Below are 20,720 nucleotides of genomic sequence, written 5' to 3'. Positions count from 1 at the left end.
AAAAGATGGCTTTGTTCGGGTTCACACCTTCACTTTGTTTATACTCATGATTTTATTTTCTACTTTATCACTGCTATGGTTTTTTCTGATGTTTTTATTGGTTAGAGGTATTTGCCCTGATCTTTATCATGTTGTACAGCGTTTTGTGATTTATATCTGAGAAAGGCGCTCTATAAATAAACTTTTACTTACTTACTTGTGTAAAACATTATATCCTTCCATTTGAAACAGATATCCTCCCTTCCTGGAGCCATGTCTCAGAGATTGCCATTACAGTAAATTGATGATTTGATTGCTTCAAACATTGCATAATCTTCACAAAATTTGAATTTAGACTTCTACAATTGAAATGTATAGGGATGCACCGATGGATCGGCATTTGATCGTAATCGGCCGATAGCGCCCCTATCGGTTTTGATCGGAATTTTCAAAATAGATCAAAGCAAACCGATCAGGTAGGGTTGTCACGGTAACCGGTGTAGCGGTAAACCCCGGTAAAAAAAAAAAAAAGTTGACAATAATAATAACCGTCTTGTTTTTAAAAAAACTATATTATCTTGGTGGGTTTACCGTGGCTACGGTGTAGGCGCGGTGACCCTTACCAGCCACCGTATCATCTGCTGAAGTTGCCGGCGGCACATGCACGCTTTGTTTACAACAAAACTTTCTTGAAGCTTAAGCTGAAATAATGGTCAAAGGAGGAGACGGCAGCGCTCAGGAGGACATTTATTATCCCTCAAAGAAGACAAAGTGGGAAGTACGGGTATCTTTTGGATATTTGAAGAATGCCGAGGGACAGTTGATAGAAGACGGCTATCCTGTTTGCAGCACGTGCAGAAAAAGTGTCTGTGAAAGGCAGCAACGCTTCAAATCTCATGACACATCTGCGTGACCATCACCCACAACTCTACAGTCAACGCAAGGCAAGCTAACGTTAGCGTTTTAGCTAAAATGCCTGATCCGAGGATTTGGGTTGAGGGAGAATGCAACGAGTCGCTATATAAAGCAGCCGCAGCGCCGCTACCTGCATATAAACCGTGTCGCGGACACCGCCATGTTGAAATGACGCTATGCATTACGGGGCTCCCAGGGGCAGATAAGAGTTGGTCTCTCTCCGAGAATAATTATGAATTTAACAACGATTACTGCCTGATGACATTTTCCCACATCTGCAAAGCTCACTGGAAGGACACAAACCGAGGACAATATTTTCCTGATATAGGGTTTATTACTCAAGTAAGGGTAAAAAAGTATCTGGTTCGAAGGCTACTTGAGTACTAAGTATCATCTGATCTAATATTTTTAAAATGATGACATCAAACAGACATAAAATAAGAAGTTATGGACAAATATTGGTATTTTAAAGGCTAAAGGGGAAAAATGTAAACAAATAAACAACTTAATTACAAAATAACACATTTTAGGCAAAATTTAGACACAAACTGAGGACAATATTTCCTGACATACAGGGTTTATTTAATTGTGTGAAAATGTAGCACGTTTAAAAAAATACTGCGATAATACCGAAAACCGTGGTAATTTTGGTCACAATAACCGTGAGGTTACATTTTCACACCGTGACAACTCTAATACAGACCATTTTAGATTAGGTTACATTTCCTTTATTCCCAGATTATGTAGTTTGTAGCACTCATTATAATGTTGTAGAAAATTTCTGGCCAATCCACGTGATCGGTATCGGTATCGGTGATCAGCATTCTTTGATATCGGTATCGGTGATCGGCAGCAAAAAACCTGATCGGTGCATCCCTAGAAATGTATAACAGATAATTTACCTTTTATAGTGACAATATGTTCAAACTGGTCTTCAGTATAGTATTCACAATGATTATGTACTCTAGTGTAACAATTGTTATCTGGATCAATGTCATCCTGCATACTATGTAGTTTATATTCTGTGTAGTCAAACCTTTGCAATTGTAAATTTTCATAACTTGAATGACCAGTTTCTGTTCTTACTGTATTGAGAGTTGAATAATCCAGATTCTTCGTATATTTTCTTGTTGTATCATCCATGTGTGAAGTTGGTTGTCTTCCTCTTGTTCATCCTTGGTGATCCACAGCAGACGTATGTCATTTGTATTGATCAAGTTCTTTAACATCTTTGATGACCATCACTTTTGCCTGCTCCGGGGGACCATTTAGCTTTATCAGTACTTTGCAGTTTCTTGTCCAAGCGTCATGGATCTTCTTTTCTTTTCTCAGGATCCTTGCTTGCCTTGTGATTTCTGAGTTTCTTTTCGTAAGATGCTCATTCACATATACACTTGTACCCTTTAATTTTTTTGCATTCCTCAGCACTTCCAGTTTACATTTTCTACTGGCAAGCCTGATCACAATGGTTGATGTTTTACTATGTTTTTGAGCCAATGAGTGACAAGCCACAATGTCTTTACTGAATATTGCAATATCTTTGCTGTTGAAAAATTTGATCACCTGATCCTCAAGTGAAGGAGAACCTGGAGAATGAGTAGCAGTGACTTCAATGTCTTTTCCCCTGTCACAGGTACGGTGTATCTCCAGTCCTGATATCAAGAGATCATCCAACCTTGAATGTTGCTCCAACTCGTCAACCCTCCGTTCAAGCAGTTCAATTTTTTGTCCTTTTCTTGTATTAAAGCCTTAAGTTGCTTGACTTCTTTCAATACCTCCTGTAGGCCGCTCTGCTGTTTTGCCACTTTAGTTATCTCAAGTGACATGAAATTCAAGGACTTTTTTATCTCCTCCATCTCTTGGACCAGATTCTCCATAGACATCGTTGTTCCAAACAGTTTCCTTGGATGGTTAATAACTCTATGGTGTTGTCAGATTCCCAGCTGGTTAAAACATGGGCCAAAAAAAATGTCCAACACTTTATGTGTCGAAAAAATGTTCAATATTTCATCTAGCTCAAAAATGGTTTAAGCCAAAGGTTTCTAATTACTTAAGCCACAAAAAATCAAGCTTAGAAAAGGTGGATGTTATCTTATTTTGCTGATATTCAAATATTAGTAGAGCTCAGCAATCTCACCACACCTACTCGGCAACCATCTTGGATCTTTTAAGGACCCGCGGATACCCTGTAGCAGACCAAACACAACCACTTTAGGTGTGACTCAACGCCGGAGTCGTTACCTGCCAGCTTGATACTGGTGTAAGAGGAAGGAACTTGTGAAGCCTTGGTAATGAGGGAGACCCCCAGCCTACCAGAGGCATAAACTTGTACTTCATGCCTCTGGTGGAAACAGACTAAGAACCAGCACCGTCATGATGACCTGGAAGCTGTAGTGTAGGGCAGCAAGAGTGAGTATGTGCCATAGGGAGAACCCAGGCTCTATATTTATAATTTCAATAGCAAAGAAAAACTATCGGATCAGGACTCTAAATCAGATCAGATTCAAAGTTGAAAGATCAGATCAGGATCGGGAACCTGAAATGCTGATCAGGACATCAGGCAGCATCAGAGGTAACTGTAGAACCTCATTTGTGTTTGGACTATTTAGATTCAGTTGAGCTTTAAGAGTTATCAAAAAATATTAGCTTAATCTAAAACTTCAACTTGTATTTTAGACTCAATCCCAACCAAATTATTTACAGATGCATTTCCTTTGGTTACTGCTCCCATTTTATTTTTATGTTTATGTATGTAGTAGACACTTTTGTCCAAAGCAACTTACAGGTGATAAGCAAGCCCAACAAACACTATTCAGTCAATCCTAGGTGGCAGTGGGGCAGCCTAATGAATCATAAAGGGAAGCAAACATGGAGTGAGCAGGGGAGTGGGAGACGGGTGCAGGGAGGGTGCTAGTCTAGAAGATGCTCTCTGAAGAGCTGGGTCTTCAGGAGTTAGTTGAAAATAGACAAGGAAGCCCCTGTTCTAGTAGTGCTTGGTAGGTTCTTCCACGACACATGAAAATAGTCTGGACTGTCCTGAGTGTGGTGTAGGCACTGCTAGCAGATGATTCTTCAATGACTGGAACAGCCAGGCCGTAATGTAAGCCTTTACAAGAGGATTCAGGTAGAAGGGAGCCGTACCATCCAGGACTTTGTATGCTAGTGTTAGCAATTTGAATTTGATGTGTGCAGCTAGCAGTAGCCAATGGAGTAGAGCTGAAACAACTAATCGATTTAATCGATTATAATCGATTATTAAAATAGTTAACAACTTTTTTAGTCATCGATTAGTTGTTTAATAATCATATTTTACCGCATAAAGTCTATTTTTACCACAATCTGACATCGGTTACAAGCTGTTAAATTTGCCGCCAGTGTGTGGCAGTAATGAGCCACTGATCTACCAGTGGAGCCGTAGAAGAAGAAATGAGCCAATGAGTGCCCTCGGTTTTCATGACGTATCACGTTACTGACGCTCATCTTGCTGTGAGAGATGGCGGAACAAGAGGAAATACGGAAGAAAAATAGAAGCGCCAAATTTTAGAGAAACCCCGGACAAAAACCTCACGAGTATGGGAGCACTTCACTAGATGCATTGAAAAGGCAAAATATGCAAAAACCATCTAGCATGGCACGGAAGCACGACGACCCTAAGTGAACATTTGAGACGAAAACGTGGGGGCTGAGGAAGAGCACCGCGGTCAAGTGAGCCGTCATTTGGAAGAGCCAGCCCGGTAAGTAACAGAAAATAAACAAGCTGGACTTAGTGTTTTGGCTGAGTTCGTTATAGTGGATGTTAAACATGTTTTTTTGCCGCGTCAGTCTACGGTGTTCTACTTCTGATTGACTAGATGCAATCGTGAATCTCCTCCGTGTTGTGAATCATGCGCTTGCCAAATTTAGCACGTCTGTTTATAAGAATGTTCTAGTTAAGAGAAAAACGGCACAAACCCATAACTATGTTCCTCATTCAAAAAAGGACAACTCCGCGGAGAAAAATATACAGACGAGCTGTGTCCAGGTGAATATAACGCGGCATAGTTGTACGCTTTCAATTTTTAAATACAGGAGAAATTCAGAAAAAGTCATTTTTTTACTATTAAAAGGCTGTTTTACTATCTAACGCTGTAAAACGCCTCACAACACATTTTTATCATGTTTCTTAAACAGTATTACACAAAATAATCATTTTTCACATTTTTCTAGCTAATTTAAACACTCCCGACTCAAAGTAAAAACCTCATGAGCTTCTTACTTAGAGCTTTTTAATAGTAAAAAAATTAGACTTTTTTTCTGAATATCTCCTGTTGCGGGCTATTTTGTAGAACGTAACCCTCAAAATAAATGATCACTGTATATTGTTAATTAATTCAAATAATATAATATTGATTTAGTGTTGTAGTGTGTGTGCTGCTTTATTTTATATGTGTACTTATTTCAGTCTATTTGTGTTTCTTATGCAGAAAAAAAACAAGCAACGATGGACAACTACATGGGGAAAGAGACACTCACCCCCCAGCAATTCATACCACTTACAAACTATTCTAAACATGCTGGTAAAAGACATGAGGCCACTATCCATGGTGGAAGGAGCAGGCTTCCAGCTAATGCTAAAAAATTATGCTGGACTGATATTTTGCACTGTTTAGCTCATTTTATACTGCTGACTGTGTTCATGTGCAATAAAATAGATTGCAGTCAACTGCACAATTCTCTTATGTTTTTTTTTCTTAACTGAAATGCATCCATCACTTGTATAGGTTAAATAGCCAAACAATAACAAACCGATTAATCGATTAATCGAAAAAATAATCGACAGATTAATCGATTATGAAAATAATAGTTAGTTGCAGCCCTACAATGGAGCTCAATCTATTCCTACTAAATGGATAAGTACCACAGGATTTTAAGGTTGCTGTAATCAAACCTTGACTTAAAGAGCAAGTCACCCCCAAATCAACTTTTTTGTTGTAGGGATCAAAGGAACAGCGCTAGGCTTGTTTAAATCCTACCTGTCTGACAGATTTCATTTTGTAAACGTACATGACAAATCTTCTTCATACTCCAGGGTTACTTGTCAATCAATCAATCAATCAAATTTTATTTCTAAAGCGCTTTTCAAACAAAGTGTTATTCAAAGTGCTTTACAAAATGACCCCAGATTCCCATAACAGGTTAAAAACATTAACAAACATATGCAATCACACACGCACACACACACACACACACACACACACACGAGTAAAAATTATATTAGGCTGAGTCCAGATGAGCCAAGTAGGGTAACGCAAGGAAACGCCATCAGAGGAGCCGTCTGCCCCGGCAGCATCAGGTCTTCCACACTAAGTCAGGGCGCTCAGTGGAGGGGGAGCATAGACCCCCACCTATAGAGCGCCCAGGAAGCTACAGTCGACCACCGCTCCCGGGGCAGAGGGCCCCCACAGAGGAAACACTGGATTAAAATGAGTAAAAATGTAATAAAAGAGCTAATCTAAATGAAAACAATTAGAAAATAAGTAATAAATAAAATCATATAGACAGTAAAATAATAATTTAAATAATGAAACGGTGCTAAAATATAATCATATACAACATGCAAAGCAAGTAATAAAATATAATCATGTAAAACGAGAAATAAAACTGTAGTAAATATTTAGATAAAAGCCAACCTAAAAAGATGGGTCTTCAGTCTTGACTTAAAAACATGAACGTTCTCTGCGGTCCTGAGGTCCTCTGGCAGCTCATTCCAGAGGCGAGGGCCGTAACACTGGAAGGACGCCTCGCCGTGAGTTTGTGTCCTGACTTTAGGGATGACCAGGAGACGCCTGCCAGAGGAGCGCAGAGGCCGTGAGGGTTCATATTGTAAAAGCAGTTCTGATAGATAAGAAGGCCCAAGACCGTTAAGACACTTAAAAACCATTAGAAGAACCTTAAAATGGATCCTGAAACATACGGGGAGCCAATGCAATGATTCTAAAACTGGTGTCATGTGCTCCCGCCTCCTGGTCTTCGTCAGGACACGTGCTGCTGAGTTTTGTAGAAGTTGTAAGCCTGAGATGCTCTTTTTAGGAAGACCAGAAAGCAGGGCGTTGCAGTAGTCTATCCTACTGGTGATAAAAGCATGCATCAACGTCTCCGTATTGGCCCGGGAGAGAATGGGGCGGACTCTGGCGATGTTCTTTAGATGATAAAAACCTATTTTTGTGATATTTTTAATGTGTGGGATAAAAGTCAGCTCAGAGTCAAAAATCACACCCAGGTTCTTCACTTGTTCAGATGGATTAAAAGACAGAGATTGTAATTTCGGTAAAAGCTTCTCTCTCTGGGCCTCAGGACCGATGACTAAAACTTCAGTTTTGTCCTGGTTGAGCTGGAGAAAGTTCTCTGCCATCCAGGATTCGATGTCTAAAATACAGTTAAAAAGTGCATCCATTGACCGAGAGTCATCCGGAGACACGGAGATGTACAACTGTGTATCATCAGCATAACTGTGAAAGTTAACCCCGTGTCTCCTGATGACACTGCCAAGAGGGAGCATATAAAGATTAAAAAGCACTGGGCCTAAAATAGAACCCTGGGGCACACCAAATGTAATCCCATGGAGGAACAGGTATCCAAACTCACCATGAAAGTCCTGTCTGTGAGGTAGGATGTGAACCATCTATGTACAGCACCAGAGAGGCCGATCTGTTGTAAACGAGTTAAAAGAACAGTGTGGTCTACCGTATCGAAGGCAGCACTTAGATCCAGTAGAACCGACCCTGTGAACTTCTGTTTATCATAATTTACTCTAAAATCATTTAAAATCTTCAGAAGGGCCGTCTCGGTGCTGTGGTTCACCCTAAAACCAGACTGAAATTTCTCTAGGACATTATTAGTGTTTATAAAATCATTTAGTTGATTTAAAACCAACTTTTCTAAAATTTTGATTAAAAAATGGTAAGTTGGATACCGGTCGATAATTGTTTAATTCATTAAAATCTAAATTGCTCTTCTTCAACAGGGGCCTCACCACCGCCCCTTTAAAGGCAGCAGGAAAGACCCCCGTCTGAAGTGAACCATTCATCAGGGTTAAAATCTCATCACTAAAAGATCCATAGAATTGTTTAAAGAACGAAGTTGGAATAGGGTCCAGAACACATGTGGTGGGTCTCACTGAGGAGAAAACTTTATCAAGAGTCTCAGCTTCTACCAGGACAAAGCTGTCCAGTTCCTCTGGTATAGACACACATTCAGATTTATCTAAGACCTTGCAGAGTAGGGCTGGACGATATAGAAAAAAGGTACATCAATAATTATTGAAAAATATTTTTGAATTGTAGGAAATATTTTACGTGCACCCCTGGCCATTTCATTTTTGGTCATTAGATTTTTTTCTCCGCCTCTTCTCGCTGCAACATCTTTAGGTCTGCCACAGATGACTATTGTAGTAGTGGACTAATCGTGTCATTCATTAAGGTTTAGCTTATTGCACCAGGATGCTCTAGTATACCATCATTAGCTTCTTGTCTGAAGTGTGATCAGCTATGTGACATCTAATAATAAAGACAAGATGATAGCTTACCAAACTACTTTAACTTTGTAACCCATTAACTCATTCGCTGCCAGCCGTTTCTCACCGTTTTTACTGTTTTTTTAAGAGTGACAGAACGTTGCGCGCTAGCATGATGTCGACGCCAAAACGACCAAAACAAAGCAGAGACTCACCTCTTACATCAGCAAGAAGCCGCGTGTTTCGAGCGTTATCCGTTCTTTCATAATCCGTTGTTGAATTGTGATCGGCAGAAGCTTTTCCGGTTCGTGCCTCACTTTTTTTACAGCAGCGGCCCAAAACGATCTCCTAACACACGGATGTTCTGCTTCCTGATCACGTGACGTGTGACGTATGTGGATGAAGATCGGCTTTAGAGCAGAGATAAAGTTTGTTCTCACGGTGCGGGGGCTCGTTCTGACGCCCACACAGTAAAAAATGTAAATTGGCAGTGAATGACTTAATGATGATGAGGGTGCCATCTATTAGTTCTTTTTAAAACACAGAGAGGTTTTATTTACCTGCAACGTTTACGGCTGCAAACTTCGTCAGGCTGACGCAGATGGTGGCGTCACTTCCTTCTCCGTTTATCCACTAGCAACAAGAGGACAAACACATACAACACGCTTTAAAGACCTGCGGATACCCGACATGGGCAATAAACAAAGGAAAACAACAAACAACAACAGAAAGAAACAAACAACCAAAGCGAAGAACCAGAAACCCAGAAAGACAAGAACCAAAACCAGTGATAACCCTACAGGGGTGGACCCTTAAAGAGCCCGAGCGCCAATGGCGCTAAATTTTCTCATCGGGCGGTAAATACATGACGACTTACCGCCCGGGTGGCGCCCAAGCCTTATTTGTCGTTTACACACCGGCTTTCACCTACATCATGGCCCCGCCCTGTAGGAAGCCGCCGTTTTCGTTTTGCGCGCGTGAACCTGCGCGCCTCTAGCCACGTACTGCACGATTCTAGTTATAGTCACGTGAACTATAAGTTCACTATTAAAGACAAAGTGGAACCACGCTAGAAACACACAAGCACGCAGGGAGATGGCGCCGCCACAGGGATGGGATTTCTTGATGAAATCTCCGGCAAAACGCTTTAAAACTGGCGAGGAGAAGCGAGACAGTTCGACACGGTATGAAGCAGAGAAGCGTGTGCGTAGGTGGAACAATTCTTGGAGGTTTAAAGAAGACGGGAGGCGCAGAGATTGGCCGTGTTCGAGATGAGCCAGTTCTGCGCAGATTAGACCAGCGGTGATCGGCGAGCGGTGCATGTCGGTTAGATTTGCGTCCGAATTGACCCGACTTGCTCTGACGTCATGCATACGTAGGCAACGATAACCTCGTGAGATCAAGGCGGCTGCAGATTTTGGAGCAAGGCGCTGCAGTTGCTCTCCCTCGGCTGCAAAACCTAGAGGATGACGGGAAACGCCTGGCTCTCACCTGATCTAAGATCTGATTGGTTCATATTCTGATCCAAACATCCGGTGGTAGAACATGTAATGTTAGTTGGTCACATGTATTCTGTAAGTCATGTTACGTTGATGATGATAACTATATAGGCCATAAAGAGAAATGTGTTTTGTGTTCTTTTGTCACGTTTCCTATGAGCACACTGAAGCTACAGCTGATAACCTTTACTTATTATTACAGTCATGTTTTCATATACAATATATGATATCCACAAGCATGTGAGGATGTGTTTCAGCTGCTAACAGGCACCAGAATTAAAATAAATAATTAAACAAGTGTGAATGCTAACGCGATATCTTCATCCATCGTCACCAGTGTTGGGCAAGTTACTTCCAAACTGTAATGCATTACTTATTACTTGTTACCCTCATTTTAAAGTAATTCATTACATTACAATATTACAGATTTTAAAATGTAAGGCATTACACTACTTTTGCATTACTTTAAGTTACTTTCACCAAAACAACTTCAGTATGAATCTGGTCATGTGACGCTCAGTGAGCTCATGACATATATGTGGAAGGTGATGTGGTGTCTGAGCTAGGGTTGCTGTTAAAAACAGTCAGATATAATAACAGTGCTTTAAAATGATTGTTTACTAAATAAAAGCAACAACAATCTGTACTCTCAGCACGCTGCCATCTTAGATTAACTGAGCATGGAGTGAGGTGGTGGGGGCTCCAAGCCTATATTTGCCCTGGTCCCCAAATGCCTTGATACGGCCCTGGATGTGGGACTGACTCCTGGGCTGATCTGATTCTATCACATGTATAAATATTAAATACTTATATATTATTGCTTTTCACTGGTAAAAATGTGTATTGGGGATAAATCTACCTACTTTTTCTTTTCAAGCACTTTGTTTTGTTTTCTTGGTTTTATTAGAATAACTTCCGGCCCTTTCTCTCTCTAACCTTCCTGCATGCTGCATGTTTTCTCCGTCTTCCAGAAAAACTGTAAACTAGATTTCCTGCTTTCTAACTAATCAGCCAAAGGGATCTACCCAACGCAAAAAAAAAAGCTTAATATGCGCTGCGCTCCAGCAGCAATGAGTTGAAATCACCGGGCGAGGGCACAGATTATGAACTCAGCTGAGGCAAAGCACATCAGGAAAGTACAGAAAGTACTGAGAATATGGGCTGATATGAACGATCGCAAGTGAATTCTTTTGTTTTGGTGGAGCGATTTTGTGAATATAACAGCGGCCGCGTGCAGGACGCAGCTGGAGTATTTGAGCCGTCACCGCTGCGTCCTCTCTGCTCATAGAATGCCCGCAAAGCTGAGTCCATAAATGACGTCATATATGTGGATACTGGATCTTTATTTTGGGCTTTCCCCAATTTGTCGCGCATGTCTCATTGAAAATGGAGGAGAGGCGATGTCGCCTCCCGTGTGTCGAGCCCATTAAACGCCGGCTTTCAGCCACTCCCGCTGCTGCTTCCGTCTGCTCTCGTCTGTTTTCCAGGCGAGCCGCTGCTCAACTCGAACACGGCCATTCTCTGCGCCTCCCGTCTTCTTTAAACCTCCAAGAATTGTTCCACCTACGCACACGCTTCTCTGCTTCATACCGTGTCGAACTGTCTCACTTCTCCTCGCCAGTTTTAAAGCGTTTTGCCGGAGATTTCATCAAGAAATCCCATCCCTGTGGCGGCGCCATCTTCCTGCGTGCTTGTGTGTTTCTAGCGTGGTTCCACTTCGTCTTTAATAGTGAACTTATAGTTCACGTGACTATAACTAGAATCGTGCAGTACGTGCACGAATTGTACAAGTGCAGTACGTGGCTAGAGGCGTGCAGGTTCACGCGCGCAAAACGAAAACGGCGGCTTCCTACAGGGCGTGGCCATGATGTAGGTAGGGATGGGTACCTTTGACATTTGAATCGATCCGGTACTAATTCCCGGTACCTACGAGTCGATACCGGTACTTAACGGTACCAATTTTCGATACTTTTGAGTGTTTATTATTTTAATTCTCTTTTTATAATTAAATATATATTTTTCTCAATATATAACAATATTTGATAAATATCACGATAAATAACATTCAAGTTTGTATTTTAACATCGTCCTTGTAGTTTTATAAGCTGATAATTAAACTGAAGCAAACATCTTTACTGTGAACTAAATTTACTGTGTATCTTCATTCCTTTTGCCGTCCTTTTTCATTTGATTTTTCCTACTGGGAAGTTAGAATTTCCGAGGAGAAAGCGAACGCACCATTAGCTGATAACAATGGTGGCAATGGAAGCTAACATACCAAGCTAGCGTTATCTTAAACAGTTTATTTAGCTGCTGGAGCAGATTAAAACGATGATGCCTCAAACTTAGATCGTTGTCACTGGTTTTACCTTCACCCAATCACCCGTCGCATTTAGTAAAGTGAAGCCAAACTTTAGAGAGCGTTCATGTTCTTCTAGTCGGAAATTCGGAGTTCCGAGGAGAAAGCGAACGCACCATTAGCGAAACAGAAGCTAACAAGTCAAGGTAACGTTATCTTAAACATTTTATTTACCTACTGGAGCAGATTAAGATGAGGATGTCTCACTTAGATCGTTGTCGCTAGTTTCATCACCCAGTTACCCATCACATTTAGTGAAGTGGACCCAAGCTTTAGCGTGCGTTCTTTCTACTATGCTTGCTCTGTTTACAACGGGCTCGCAGGGACCGGCGACATAACGCTCTTGCGCATGCGCAACTGTCTTGGCAGTACCGAAACGAGGCACCGTTTGAAATGACGTGAATCGGTGTTCGGTCGGTTCTATGGAATTTGGTCGGTACCTTAAAAAGTACCGAATTCGGTACTCATCCCTAGATGTAGGTGAAAGCCGGTGTGTAAATGACAAATAAGGCTTGGGCGCCACCCGGGCGGTAAGTCGTCAAGTATTTACCGCCCGACGAGAAAATTTAGCGCCATTGGCGCTCGGGCGCTTTAAAGGTCCACCCCTGAGCTAGCTCTGTGGTCACGTGGGTCTGATGCTCATTAATTATACAGAATTTTAGGCTTTTGAGTGTAAACTAGATCATTTAAACCAAAAACATGTTCTGGTACCAGGCTGTAAACATGTTTATTTATGCTGTGAAATTGGTATTTTTAACATGGGAGTCAATGAGGATTTGCTCGCTTCTGACACCAGCCCCTAGTGGACGAGGGTGGAACTGCGATTTATTTCATTTCCACGTTTGCTTCAAATTTTCACCCGCAGTGTGGGGGCTTGGTTGGACATGATGATGAGCTGACAAATTTTATGTTGTTTGATTTAATTTTTTTTTATACAAACTAACAAGTACAGCAACGGTGTAGCTATTCTTTTCTACTTCTTAGTTGAATTAGCAGACTCCAGGCTTCCAGGGCGCACTGCTGCCCTCTGCTGGTTCTTTCAGGCTACAGCCAGAGTCCAAACGGGTAACGTGGAGCTCGTATGCCCATAAACACCTACTGTATTTTAAGATGGTGGATGGCCATGGAGCACCGACCACAGTTTATTTTAAAATGTATAATTTCAAGTTGAGAGGAATATTTAGAATTGATGTTGGTGAGAAATATTAGTGAAAATGGACACGTTTGTGAACAGGAAACACAGGATTTGATAGTAAACAGGTTAAAAATATTACACACTGGGGCTTTAAAACTCGTATTAAATCCGCTGTGCTGACGCACTTTAACCACTTAGTCGCGCTGCTCTTTAGCTGATGTGGGATTTATTTACTGGATGCTAACATCACATCACACTCACGGAGTAACACACACAGGCGCTCTGCTGCTACAGTCAGTGGAAGGTTATCATCTGGTGTAAAAAGGCGTTCATCACAATTCCCAGATCACGTTTTATTCCACGAAAATCGTCCGAATCCACATTAATCTGGGTGCTAGCTTTACTAGCATGTTGTGCTAGCGTTAGCATGTGGGACGCTAATGCTAGCACGCTGCTAATGCCCGTAAATGAACGTGTACAGTAAAGTTAGCCGACATTTTAGAGTGATATGAAGCTTACCGCTCTGCTGCTGTGTCGAGCTGGGTCCAGCCAGCCGCGGGGCCTTTCTGCTGGGCTAAACTAGTTCGTGTCGCACCGCCACGGCTCAACAAAAGCCACCACACCTATAAAACACACTTTTGTTGCCTTTTCTAAGAGATGCTAATGACTCCAACTTGTTGTTTCCGTTTCGGATCTTTATTCCGGGTTACTGTTGGCCGCAGCCCACGTCTTAACTCCAGCAGAAACACCGTTAACGATCTCCGATCACACTAGCTCGTTTTCTTCTAAACAACCGAACCGGAACTCTACACACAGCCGGCCAAGAACAGCCCTTCAACATAAAAGTCCAACCACAACAAATCCCAACCCGTTACACTACTGTACAGCAACGTAAGAAGTGACACATACAGCCTATATTTGAACACTTATGCTAACCATAATCACAGTTTGAAATAATTAAAATATCATGAAACGTTAAATTTTACATTATTTTGAAAAGGCACTGGCTTCTTCCTCTCTAGATGCGGTGCTTCGCACAGTTCGCGAAGAAGGGTATCGCTCATCGACATATAAATATTGGACAATGGGTTTCCATAGGCTCCAATAACACATTTTTGAGGCTAAATGGGAGGCGGCCACCACCGCCATTTTGACCGTGTCACAGGTTCCGTCAAGCCCAGACAATTCCACAAAAGGGAAGAGAGGTGGAGCTGAGGGTGGGGCTGTAAGGCTGGGATCAACTGACGACACCCGGTCGAACTAGCTACAAGCTAACCTGAAGCTAACGCGGAGGTGGGAGCTAAGCTAACGGAGGTAGCAACCTAGCTACAACCGGAGTTAACTGTGCACAACACCAGAGGTTCTGAGTCAGAGATACGCCGGGCTGGCCGCTGGGTAAAACCGGGTGGAACACAGAGTTCTCCTCAAAGCTGCAGAAAGCCGGCAGCCCGTGCAGCAGACAGAAGCCGCGATCAGACAGAGATGCGCTGAGCTGCGGGGAGGTGAGAACCGGGTGGAAAACATCGGTCTCCCGAGAGCTCGACAAGCCGATAGTGGGAACCCAGCTCCACCAACATGTTATATTTCAACCCATTTTCTAAAGTGCAGCATTATGTTAAATGCACTGGGTTTTACCCTATTACATTTACATTTCATGGTTAAACAGTACATGTTAAAATCTAAGCTCAGCTCGGCAGTGACCTAAAATACATAAATATAATTTTACTTACCGAAAAAAATGAAGTGGAGACTCCTTGGACGCTCTATTAGTGCAATTAATGCCACAGCAAGTCATTTTGTCCAACAATTGCACAAATAATATCCAAACAAGAATACACACACACAGAGACTCAAAATCCCGAAACAGTTTCCAAGCCAGACCGAGGCTCTACTGAGGCCTTTCCCCGGAGCTAGCTCTGTGGTCACGTGGGTCTGATGCTCATTAATTATACAGAATTTTAGGCTTTTAATACACTTAAACAGAAGAGTGAGAAAAACATTCACCCCCTCAGAGTTGTCATGAGTGTAAACTAGATCATTTAAACCAAAAACATGTTCTGGTACCAGGCTGTAAACATGTTTATTTCTGCTGTGAAATTGGTATTTTTAACATGGGAGTCAATGAGGATTTGCTCGCTTCTGACACCAGCCCCTAGTGGATGAGGGTGGAACTGCACTTTTTGGTACTTCCAGGTTGGGACCAGTTTTTGAGCCGCATTGTGGGGGCTTGGTATCACTGCAGACATAGATATCATATATTAACTAGATCCCCTAACTGGGAATCGACAGCGGCCTTACATGGCGGCCATCTTACTTCGGACAGCAAACCGTTCTCTAGCTGAGGGTGAGTGCACGGCTCAAATAAAAATACTTATAACTCGGTGAAATATTAACGGATTTACATACGGTTTGCCTTATTACAAAGCGTATGATACATAGACTTGACGCGGGAGACTTACACAAGTTGAAATTACCGCTATTACTTTAGAAACACGACATAAATGTGAACAATGTGTCCCGGCTAAGCTATTTTGTGCGTTAGGTTGAGAGAGAGACCACAATCAATATTGTTATAGGGTTCGTATGATTCAATGAAACTAAGAAGTGTACGTAAACCTGATGTTTGTCTAAATGGCCGTCTTGGTGGATGTCTTAGTGTTTATTAGCTGTCTAACTTGACTCAGAGAAGACGAGGCTGCCGTGGCCGCGCCGCTCACCGACAATGTTTTACCTCAGTGGAAGCTGAGGGTAAAATTGCCCTTGTTTTCCAGACGGCTTACTTTGTTAAAAAGTGTAAAAAACTTAGATTAAAGTAATTTAAAATAGCAGAAATTGCTGGCTTTGTTTTTACAGAAATACACGTGAAACCCAACAAGCATGCTTGACCTTTGTGCTGCCTATGGACGATGTCTTCAACCACGACAACGTGGGATCACCTTTCATCCGTAAGATTTAATAATAACAAACATTTAACTGTGTTAGGCTGATAAGTCTCTGTCACCTGCTTTGGTTTTAACTGCTTTTTAGAAATAACAGCGATGGAAAAGGTTAAGATCTATCAGCTAACTGTGATTTTAATAAGTTTAATTGCTTGAATTCAAGATTTCTTGGTTAATCAATCATTGCATATTTCTGTCTTCACACCTTTTGTTTAACTATTGTTCGTCTTATGTTCATGTTAAAGGAAAAGGCTGTAAGCTATTTACAATGATTTATTAAGCTGCCTACATGTTGTCACTTGTTTAAGATTTCCCAAAGATGGAGAACGAAGGAGGCAGTGGGAAGTCGCGATCTTCCTCAGAGCTGACGCTCAGCGGCGTCACGATCAAAACCGTCAGCAGGTAAAAAACCTTCCCCGTGTTTCAAAAGAACCTAAAAAAGCCGTCAGAAGAAAAACACCAAAGATGTTTGTAGTCTTTAGAAAAACTGCTGACTCATCAAATCCCCCTGATAAATAAATACATGAATAAATGCCACACTTACTCATCGTGATTACTTGTTAGTTACTTGTTAGGTAGTCAAACTATAGTTCCTGTCTGATTTCTCACCTGACACCATGTTGTTCTACAGGCCTGTGTAAAGTACACTCTCCAGTTACATTGGTAACTGTAATCTCAGGGTTTGTTGTGCGGCGAGCCATGACCCAGCTGTCCTGTGATGTCTGCCGTGCCAGCCTGGTGATGATGCTGCATCTGCCTGTGATGACCACCGCTAACATTTGCTGTCTCTGAAGAACAACGGGGTCTTGTGGTCCCATCTGAAGGTACTGTGAGGGTCATCAGAGCAGCAGAGTGGCCATTCGCCAGGCATCAGTGGGCAGACGACCACAGCCCATCAAACCACTGGAGGTCGTCTACATTGTGCACAAGAGGATCGGGTCAGAGGACGTGTTTTTGCTCGGGGAGCTCATCAGTGGGACACAGAGTCTCACTCCCGTACACTGTTGACATCTGTTGTCTCCCTGTTATTTAAGCTGAGGATGCAAGATTAGCAACTGTTAGCTTTCGGTGTGACAGCGTGAGACAGAAGCTCCCAAAAGCTGTCCTTTTCAAAGGTCAGTAGGAAATCACAATGTGCTTCTGTCTTAGATTTGTTATTTTTATAATCACAAACATGTATAATCTGTAATAAACACGTTTTTCATAACTGTCAGTCTGTCATTCATTTACTCTTTAGTTTTTGACGTGGTTATTTAGCCCTTTAACTCACAATTATCCCAGTTTTCTCTTCTCAAACTTTCATTCTAAATGGGTTTCAGGCTGAAAGTGGAAATAAATATAAATTATAATAATAACCTGCCAAAGCAAGTATATATTAGGTGCATATTACTTGCAAATATTAAAGTCAAAGTAAATAAAATATATTCTGTATATCTTCAGTTGTCTTTTTATGAAATATTGTCTCCGTCATTGAGGTTCTAGAGTTGTTTTGTTCTTTGGACTGGGTGTTTACATTTAGTTTGCTGCTTCTGTGTATTTATTTATTTTTTGTTTTACTATTTTCTGTCAATTAAATCAGGTATTTGAGTTTTTATTCATAAGTTGATAAGTTTTAAGGTATCTTAAAACTTATATTTATGAGTTGACCTCAGTTAACAAACTACAGCTAGTTCATCAGAAGCACATCTTGTTGACATTAAAACAGTAAGTGTACGGGAAATTGACAGGATGGGGGGAAACCGCTGGAAAGTGGAGTGAAATAAGGGGAGTTTCCTGCTTAAACTGATATATTTCATAGCCATGTCTCTAATGTTTCTAAAAAATCAAACCGTTTGAAAATTGAGAAAGTTAGAGTTGTTTAAATAGTGCATGCACCACTAAACACCAGTGTTAGAGGAGGGCAGCTGTCCAAAGTAAGATGGCCGCCCCGTACGGACGTCAGGGTCCATTGACGAACGGCTCGGGTGAGGGATCTAGTTAATTTATATCTATGGCTGCAGATTCAGGCCGACTGCAGATTCAGGCCTGTACTGTCTTTGAGACAGCGCCGCAGTTGCCAACCCCTCCCTGAGCATAGGATCCATCAGGTAAAAGGTCAGGTCAGAGCAGGATCTAGGTTGAAGATGGGTGCAGTTTGTGGGTTTTAGACCATGAAAAGTTTGGAACCAACCTCGCCACACAGCAGGCCTTTGTTTTCCAGGAAAGTGGTCAAACAGGATCTGTCTCAAATGCAGGAAAGAAAACATCAACTATAAGAGCGTACGACACAAAACCGTGTAACAGTCAGGGTCCGACATACAATAGACTGGTTGGGCGGCCATCTTGGAAAAAAACTATTATGAATGTTACGTGCCCTCTGGCGTCTAGGAGCAGCGAGGGGAGAACACAGAGAAAATAACACAATGTAAAAAGGAATGAATTCAGAGGGACGGCGTCTGGTTATGATGCATGAATGCAGTTCAAAAGGTTTATTAACAGAAAGTTGGATAAAGGGTATTAAACTAAATAAACTCCCTCTGCTAAAACGGGGAGAAGACAAAATAACCAGCTTACAGCGGCTCTCTCTGGTTTAACCAGAGCGAGGAGACCAAAAGGGAAAAGGCCTATTCAAAACTCAGCCAGCTGTGGCAGTGTGAGTGTCCTGTCACAGTGTCCCGATTGATCATGCGCCCTGGCTGCTTGGCCAAGGGGTTGTCCCTTTGGCTGACTGGTTAGAGCGTATGACTCTCACCCGGGAGTCTGGGGATCGAATCCCGCCCGGGCCCTCGCTTCTCCACCTCGCCACATTAAGGTCAAAGGAGTTAGTTTCGAAGAGGCTTCTTTCCCGATCGGGTTCAGCTGGAAACCGCAGTAATCAGGAAGTAATTCTTGCTCTAATAAACTACTTTGTTATGATTCTGGCCAAGTTTGACACGTTTCTGAGTATTTACCAACATCCCTCAGAAAGCCACGCCCCCTCAGATACGAGATGTTTTTAACCTTAATGAGTATCTGATAGGAATGAGTGTAAACAACGATGAACTTGTTAAATCAACACATGCTGACATAAATGGATCATTGTAAGAACAATATTATACGCAGCGGCTAGATTCCTCACGCGTACTGACCGGCGCCAGCACATAACTCCAGTTCTCACACCCCTTCATGGGTCGCCCATCACTTTCAGGGTCCAATATAAAATATTGCTTTTTGTTTTCAAATCCCTCCATGGTCTTGCCCCCGTGTACTTATCTGATCTCCTGGTCGCACACTCAGGTCCTCCAGCCTGTTGCTCCTCGAGGTCCCGAAAGCGTGTAACAAGTCATGCGGACAAAGAGCTTTCTCTGTCGCCCGTCCTAAACTGTGGAACGAACTTCCAGTCGCAGTTCGACCGGCATCTACCTTGGCAGATTTTAAGTCTAGACTAAAGACACTATTTTACCCTTGCTTTCAACAGTTAGCTGTTATTCTGGCTTTTACTCTTATTTTATCGTCCATTGTAAGGTTTCATTGGTTTTATTGGTACTTTTTTATTGGCTTGTTTCTTATTGGTTGGCTGTATTTTATAGTACTGTTTTATGTTTTTATCTCTGTTATTGTGCGACTGATCAGCACTTTGGTCGGCCGTATGGCTGTTTTTAAAGTGCTCATAACTACAGGTGGTATGGTATGGTACATTCATTTCTAATTCAGTGATGAAAGCACAGATTATTCACACACTTGACTTAAACATCTTGTTCATTCATCACATCTGATTATTTAAGCTTATCAGTTGTAAAGTCATGGAGTCTTCCCTTGTTCAGAGTGAAGCATGATGACGTCTGGCGTTCACAGAGAGCGCAGGGCCTTGGGAGAGAGAGTGTGTGGATTTTTTGTCTTCTGTATGTAAACACGCGCTGAACAGAACCTTCTGGTTCTGAACGGCCACCTGGACAGTGGGTTTATGCTGTAGATGAAAGGTTAGCATGTTGATTAACATTAAGGTGAAAATGGACCCGTTTGGTACGTTACACAGCCAGCGAACGGGGTCGTCACAGCGTGGAAAGCTACGGAGACGCAAACGTCTGCAAAAAATAACGCCGCGCACGTGGTGCTAAAACCCTTTAGCAAGGTTGGCAGGTCTGAGAATAGAATAGAATAAAAACAACAATCCTTTATTATCCCACCAATGATTCATTCAGGTGTTCCACAGAGAAGGTGTAGGAGACTATTTCTGATTCAAACGGGTCACTCTGAGTTTTCATGCAGGCTAAACATGAAAATAATGATTAACAATGTTTTTCAGTGAACCACACCTTTAAAGGAGACCACTGAGTCCATGACCTCAGGAGGACAACAGCTACAACCCCTTCGCTGATGCCTGAGTACCACACAGCCTGCAGTACCACACAGGCCTGCAGTACCACACAGCCTGCAGTACCAC

At 42.0% G+C, this 20,720-nt stretch overlaps 1 protein-coding gene and 2 long non-coding RNA genes across 4 annotated transcripts in view; 2 read left to right on the top strand and 1 right to left on the bottom strand.

Moving 5' to 3' along the window:
• Positions 1–14,240, bottom strand: part of LOC129160614 (gastrula zinc finger protein XlCGF8.2DB-like) — a 35,892-nt gene extending 21,652 nt beyond the window's left edge. Inside the window, exons 1-3 of one of the 2 annotated variants that reach the window (XM_070548668.1) lie at positions 13,899–14,240; positions 8,947–9,019; positions 6,564–6,719 (exon numbers count right to left, since the gene is read on the bottom strand). The gene's annotated coding sequence lies outside the window, so the exon portion shown is untranslated. The remainder of the gene's footprint in view (positions 1–6,563; positions 6,720–8,946; positions 9,020–13,898) is intronic. The other variant, XM_070548667.1, reaches the window with a different exon arrangement.
• LOC139066256 (uncharacterized) lies at positions 3,966–5,600 on the top strand. The gene is made up of 2 exons (XR_011519180.1): positions 3,966–4,628; positions 5,358–5,600. It is a non-coding gene; the product is annotated as an uncharacterized lncRNA (long non-coding RNA).
• A 1,046-nt stretch (positions 14,241–15,286) lies between the features above and the next one.
• Positions 15,287–17,482, top strand: LOC139066263 (uncharacterized). Its single transcript, XR_011519195.1, has 4 exons — positions 15,287–15,723; positions 16,233–16,324; positions 16,627–16,720; positions 16,950–17,482. It is a non-coding gene; the product is annotated as an uncharacterized lncRNA (long non-coding RNA).
• The last annotated feature ends 3,238 nt before the right edge of the window (positions 17,483–20,720 follow it).

Source organism: Nothobranchius furzeri, chromosome 2 (genome assembly GCF_043380555.1).
Source record: "Nothobranchius furzeri strain GRZ-AD chromosome 2, NfurGRZ-RIMD1, whole genome shotgun sequence".
NCBI classification, from domain to species: Eukaryota; Metazoa; Chordata; class Actinopteri; order Cyprinodontiformes; family Nothobranchiidae; genus Nothobranchius; species Nothobranchius furzeri.
This window is presented reverse-complemented; position numbering and strand designations above follow the sequence as displayed.